The sequence below is a fragment of the Alligator sinensis genome, unplaced genomic scaffold (genome assembly GCF_000455745.1).
Source record: "Alligator sinensis unplaced genomic scaffold, ASM45574v1 scaffold736_1, whole genome shotgun sequence".
NCBI classification, from domain to species: domain Eukaryota; kingdom Metazoa; phylum Chordata; order Crocodylia; family Alligatoridae; genus Alligator; species Alligator sinensis.
This window is the reverse complement of record NW_005842561.1, coordinates 847,452-854,816: the sequence shown is the minus strand read 5'-3', so window position 1 is coordinate 854,816 and position 7,365 is coordinate 847,452.

Below are 7,365 nucleotides of genomic sequence, written 5' to 3'. Positions count from 1 at the left end.
ATTATGCAATTGAAGTCCCTATTATCTGCAGTCTCCCTCCAACCATATAAACTGCTAGCTTTCTAAGCAGAGCCTTCTTCCCCTCCCATACTGGTGCTACATATACATTGAAAACTTCTCATTCTGTTCCCCAGATTGATATAGATTGCAGTCTGCCACTGATGTTGTCTTCTATCCACTGTGCTTTTTACCTCTGGATTATTGAATGGTATTGCCATTCCAGCTACTTTTTTCTCATTTGTCCCTGATCACCAAGATGGTCCCCATCTTCACCTCTTCTCAAAACATTTATAAACCCTCTCCTCCAGTATACCACATTCTGGGAGACAGATGTTAATATGCCTTTACTTGATTTAACATTGGTTCAGTCTGCCCCAATCTTTTCCTTGATATGACACTCCTGACATAAAATGAAGCTATAATCAATGCAATTTTGCTTGGGTAAAATGGAATGTGCCTGTCCCTTTAAGGATCATCTGTGCCAGTGCTTGTCATGGTCAACTCCTGCCCTCCTCCCCTCATATTGCTCCTGCAAGCTGTCTGGGTGCTTTTGCAGCTAGGAAGGCTTCCATTTTCCCTCCTCTTCCTATCCCCTCCTGCTCTCTACTCTGGGCTGGAGCCCAGGGGAGTTAATGGCAGGAAGCTGCTCTCTGGCTCTGACTCCAACTTGACTCCCTCTTTATCAGGTTTCTTTTTCCTCACTTTATCCCTGCGCTTTCTTCCTTTTCCCTATCTCGCTGGCTCTTTTCCTTGCTCCATCTCCACTTCTGTTGTCTGCGGGGTTTCTTCCTTCTTCCCCTCCCTCACCTCCATGTCTTTTGATCCTTTTGTTGCTGTTCTCTCCTCCCCTTTCATTTTGTCTTGTTCTCTCGTGCAGCCTTTATTACAGAGATTCCTCTTCCCTCCATCTCCATTTCTCCTCCCTAAGGAGTCCCATCTACTATTTGGATTTCAGTCTCTCCCCCCTCCTCTCCCTCACTGCCTCTTTCCAATTCTGGCGGTTCTTCGGGGGGGGGGGTCTGACCTTGATTGCAAAAGCTGTTGTGCACCTAATGTACAAGTATCCCTCCCCCTCACAAGCAGTGCATTTTGTGAACTCCTGACACTCTGCTGCTCTGTGCCCCATCACTTCACATGTGTAACACTGTGCAACCAGGTGCCCCTCCTTCCTGTATCTGCTACACTGCTTCAGCTGCCAGTGGCAGGTTATAAAACCCTAATCTGGCCCTACCTGGATGGACCACAGATAAGAGATGCTGCACTCCACCTGAGCCCCACTTGTTTGGTTTTTAACACTGCTTAAGCCCTCCAAGTTCCCATCCAAATACCATGTCTGTCCCTCACTTTCTCTACCCACAGAACTCTTTGCACACTATTTTCCAGGTACCTATTTCTTCTGCCTCCAATAGATCTGTATACATTCAGACAATAATCACTCTCCCTTGACTGCTCTGCTGCTAGTCTTTAACCCTTTTAATTCCTCCGGCCCCCGTTCCTCTGCATATCTCTCCCAAATCTGTGATACACATCTTTGTTCCAGTAACTCAGTTGCTACATCTTTTGGCTAGAGAAAGCAATCAAGTCGAGGTGAGCTGTCTGCACGCCCACTATCTCAAACAGTACCTTCTCCACAAAATCACATTTGTTCATCATGAATCCCTTCTACTCCCCACTGCCAATTAATGGTGTCCTTATCCATAGTTTCCACTCTGGACCAGCATCCTGCAGCATAGCATCTCTTCCATGTCTTCTTGCTGTGCCAGTCCCAGTGGGCCAAGCTTCTGCCACACTCCCAAAGATGCTTCTCCAGCTGCTCCCATCACCCTTCTGGCCGTGTCTCTCTCACCACTACCTTTTCTGCCACTGCTTCTGCTCTTGCTCCTGCCTTCACCTTTTCTGTCTTTTCTCTCCACTTTTCCACCGTTACCCACTCTCTGTGCGTCTCCAGGCCTTCACTTCCACTCTTCATTTTTCTTTCCACTTCCTGGTTATCAGCCACCACTGACATTGTTTTGGGCTTCATGTTTCCCTCCTCCATTTCTGTCATCCCGATGCTCCACTGATATCTTCCTCAGTCATTAAGCCATTAATTAGGCTCTCTGCTGATCACCTGATCTTAGTCAAAAGGCTGAGATGCTGATGGGAACCTACCACAAGGATAGGTTACTGCAGCCCATCTGAATAATAGATATACTAGAGCCCATTAAGTACAATCCTCCTCATCACTGACTCTTTTTAAAGTCACGGTGATCCGTGCCATTGTATACAGTTCACCCAGAATCCCTCTGTTACCCCCTATCTCAGCCTAGCGCATATGATTAGTGTGACCTTGCCCTCCATGCAGTGAAGCCAGATCAGGTTGCCCTGCACCTTAGGAATGCCTCCCAGGAATGCATAACAACACCTGTTTCATCATGAGTGGGGGCTAATTAGCACATGGATCCTTTGGGGGGGGGGGGGGGGAAGAGGAGGGAGTATCTGGAGTATACACACATACTGAGCAGTGTTAAGCTATGGGGTCACTATGGAGGGCAAGGCCACACTAATTATATGTGCCAGGCTGAGAGAGGGGGCGACAAAAGGATTCTGGGTGAACTTAATACAATCCTGGGGCTCACCTTCACTTGAAATGTGGTTGACTCCAATAGGCCCCAGCCGAGCATACTGTGTGGTAAATCACAAGCCTTTTGGCTTTGGACTAATACCATACATAGTTTATATTAGATATAAGTAGATGCCAAAATACTGCGCAAAAGTGTATTTATGAAACACTTGTGCTAAAACTTGCAGCACTTACCAAAAAGGTAACATGCATCAATTCTAGATGAACTAAGACCATGGGTCTATATGCAAATTGTTATAGCCATGTTTAATTTCAAGGTTATTGTTTTCAAATGAGCTCCTCACTTCCATGTTGCTCAGGGAGAGCAGGGTCTGATAGTAAGGGGAGGGGGAAGCAGCTGTCAGGGGGAAAAGTTGGGAGAAGCAGAGAGCAAAAGGATACCCCCAGATTTATCTTCCCTGCTACAGCAGTGTCAGGGGGACAAATTCAAGGCAAACCTCCAATAATTAGATTCTATACCTGGAAAGTTATAATAAATGTATAAGTTTTCAATATATAGAATCTAATTATTGGGGAGTTATCTTATAATCAGGGCCATCTTCTATTTGAGTAAATACAGCAATACTATTCCCTTTCCAGATTACAACCAATTTAATTAAATTTCACTTTCTTATTATGAATTTAATAGATTTTCATTCCAGCTTTACAGAATCACAGAACTGGAACAAACTTCGAGAGTCATCTTTCCCAACACCCTGCAAAGATACAGGATTTGCTGTTCTTAAATCATCTTAAACAGATGCCTGCCCACCCTCACTCTGTTGAAATGAGATTCTTCAACTTCCCTAAGCAGCTTGTTCCATTGTCCTACTTGATTTTGCAGTTCAGAACTTTTCCATGGGGTATCTACAACTCCATCTTCTCTCATATACTTCATTTTCCCCTCTACACAGAGGGGGCAGAGCCACACAACTGCTTTATTGTTGACGCTTACCAGGTCCTCATCCTGGGTGCGCAAGTGAGCTGTACACAAGGTGTTGTTTAGCAGTCTGTGGGGCACTGCCACACTCGCATACTGGACTGTCTTTTAAGCCAGCATTTCTTAACCCATGGGTCTCAAGAATATACAAAAGGGTTGTGGACCAACTTTAAAAATGGACTCCCCTTTAAAGGAGAAAAACGTGGAAAACCATGGCTTTTCCCTTGCAGGCTGTCATAGTTCCAGCCTGCAAGGGGCTGCTTGGGCCCCCGCCCATGTTCCATACACACCTCCCCTGCACCACACACTGTGGGGGTGGGGCTTGGGGGCAGCAAGTCAGGACTGAGGAGCACTGGGTCAGGATTGGCCATCCATGTTTACAAATGGGTCCTGGTACAAAAAAGGTTAAGAACCACTGCTTTTTAAGCCTATCTTATAAAGTGTAGCATCAAAGTGCCCAGTTCTAGAGAAAATCCTGTTTTGTTTAATTCTTAAGTTGCAGGGGAGCTCGTACCCAGGTGGATAGTGTTGGGTCACTTGAGAAGAGAATCATCCCACTTTTTGGGGTGTTGATCAAGTGTCCAAATGGCACTGCTCCCACCTCCACACTGTTGCAATTGTACCGGCACTTCTGGTCTAAATGGATTTTTTGACTTTCTAGTCGTTTATGTACTAGTTTCTCCAAGACTTCATGAAGCAGATGCTCCTGGTTTTGTTCGGCACACTGAGCAAGCCCACAAATTGTCTTCTGTCTTCTTAGTTGGGAAGGTAGCATCCCAGATAATACTGGCAGCATGTTGACAGGAGAATGTTACACACCCCATTAACCTTCTCATTGCTGAGTTGGGGCAACATCAACTTTGTTGGTACAACTACTGCACCCCCATGCTTAATAACAATATTCAGCAGGGACTATAGTAGTGCAAGTGGTGATGCGCTTAGAGGGGTATCTTGAATCAAGTCTAGGCAGGAAAAGCTAGTGAAATTACAGCAACTACAAGCCACCCATTCAGGTGTTTTGCACTGGAATTTTTAACAAATTCTAAAATTGCCAAAAGTTCAAACCATAGGTAACTAGGAAAAGATGAAACAGTTGATAGGCTCACTTAAAGTTTGTGCCCTCTACTGCCACCTGCTGGCCGTTTCCTATAACATATACACACCATTTTCTTGGCAGCTAAAATTCAGAGGATCTAAACGCAACAAAGCATCACTGATCCCCAATTGCCTACACAGTGCAGAATGTTATGGTCAAACATTACATATAGCATGCAACATCAACAAATGGATAATTTCTTGTAATTTTTATAGCATTTATTTTAATTAATAAAATAACGTTTTAGAAGCAGGTGAAGTAAGATTTTAATTATGCAATAATTATCTCACCAGTATCTCATATTCAGAAAAAAAAACAATTTGGAATCAATTTTTAATAATACTGCTTATAAAGCATTTTCACTAATAGATCTCAAAAAGAAAGGTGTTAATATTGTCTTCATTTGTTAATGATCCTACCACATTCCAATAAGATATTAATACCACACCACTCACTGAAGTCTGAGGCAAACTATGCCTTCTCTAATAAGCTGAAAGTGGCTAGACATTTTAGACCAGGGGCTGGGCAAAATACAGCTGATGGGCTGGATCCAGCCCACCAAGACATTTTGTCTGGCCCACAGTGGGTCCCTTGGCCCCGCCCAGTCCAGGCACAGGTGGCAGCCAGAGCCATAACACGTGCAACCAGTCTTGCCGCCCCCAGAGCACACAGAGGGGCTGGGGCGAGGCCCGGACTCCATTCCCCAGCAGTGGCTCCTTCCAGCTGCTGCTGCAGGACCCAGCCCTGCTGCCTAGGTATCCTGGCCCATCTGCTCCACACCCACTGCAGCTGCCAGGAGCCATATGGGTGGGGCATGAAGCTGGGCAGATGGGATGGGGCTGCAGGCAAACAGAAAGCCACGTCTAGGAATGGGATGGGCAGGCAGGACCAGGAATCAGAATCAAGGGCAGTAACAGTAAAGGACTGGGGCAGAAGCACAATCTGCTGCCCACACATCCTTGCAATGGGTGCCAGTTCCATAGGCAGGGCCATGCAGAGAACAGATCTGCCCTGGCCTTGTGCTGTCACCACCCTGCGATCCAGATCCTGAGCCCCACCCATTAGTTCTGACTCCAAAGGCAGCACCCTGCCTCTCTGCAGCCCCATCCTGTCCACCCTGCCACATGCCCTGCCTGCACAGGTCCTGGCCAATCTCCATGAGATCCTGGTGTCTTGGGGCAGTGACAACACAGGGTCACAGCCCAGGGCAGATGTGCAATCCACTCCCCCTGCACCCCTGGCCATGGAAGCAGTGCCTGTTGCAGGGGCGTATGGAGAGTGGATCATGGCTCTGCCCCAGGCCTGCACTGTGACCACCCAATCCCAGTTTTGGTCCTGGCCACGCCCACTGTCACACTCCCAGATACTACTCCCCATCTGTCCATGGCCCCATCCCAACCACCTGGCCACACGCAGAGGCCACCTAGGTAGTTTTTGCAAGCTCTTGGAAGGGTGGAGGGGTGCTGACCCAGACCACAACAGCTTACTAACCCTACATGGCCCTCCAGCCAAAATAACTGCCCACCCCCCCTGTTTTAAACAGACAGGCATGAAGGTCAAATATTTTAAAATAGCTGATTTTCATTCATGTGGAAGATAATCATGTTTTGAATTTACTGGCAAAAGGATGTGGTATCAGAGCAGTTAAGGGGTGATGCTTTGGCTCCATATACATTATTTTCAGTCTATTCTAGATTCATGCTGAAGGCTCCTCTTCAGGACACCTAGGTGTAAGTGGTCATTCGACCGGGGGAATTAAAAGGTAGCATGATGCTGGGCAAATAATTTCCTTAAATGCTACAAAAACTGTCATCTCTTAACCACGCTAGTCTGATGGGCCACAGGCTTGGGAAGGACTTTTGACATTTTTCTTTTTTTGGAGAGAGATCCACAGACTAAGTGAGCACAGCACTGGAACTGTCAGGCTGGACCAGAGCCTTATTTATATATTCCAGCATGCTGTTCAGAGACATCCTGTAATGCACAGGTTAAACTCAGCCTAGGTCCTGGGCTGGATCTGGCCTATGGGGCTCCTCCCAGGCCAGATCCAAAGAGACAGCAGCAGCTGTAACGGGGTCCAGCAGTGTCAGCAAGGGTCCAGAACCAGTGGCGAGGCAAGCAAGAGCTGTACTGGCACTACCCTCATGCCACTGACAGCCACGTCCAGTGAGGCCCAGTGGCCCTCAATGCTATGGCAGGTCATACTCTACCTGTCCTGACCCCACAACTTTGGGAGCCCATTGGATTATTGGCAGGCCTGACAGAACTGTTCTGCAGGCCACACACTTGACTCCCCAGCTGTAGCCGACAATCCCAAAGCCTCAGTCTTTTAGTGGATGATCTGATGTCCTGAAGCATAAGGGATTGTGCTGCCATGTTACCAAATTATGTTCTAAAGTGGGTTTACTCTCACCAAGCAGCCATGCCTCATCCTGTCTATCAACTTTACGCTCACAAACCCCCGATCTCAGGCAAGCGAACACTGGAATGTACATGCATTTCTCTTGCTCCTCCATCCTGGATTTGCTGCTGTCGCACACACCCCCCCCACCACAACCCGCCTCGGTCCACTGGAGAGGAGACGCCTCAGGAGACGCTAAACAGCTCCAACCGCGAGCAATCCCTTGGGGCCGGTGGGAAGATGAGGCGGCTCTTCCTCAGCTTCCGTACCCAGCACCTCCCCTCACTCCCCCAGCTGCTCTTCCTCCCGGCCCTGCGGCGGCTCCC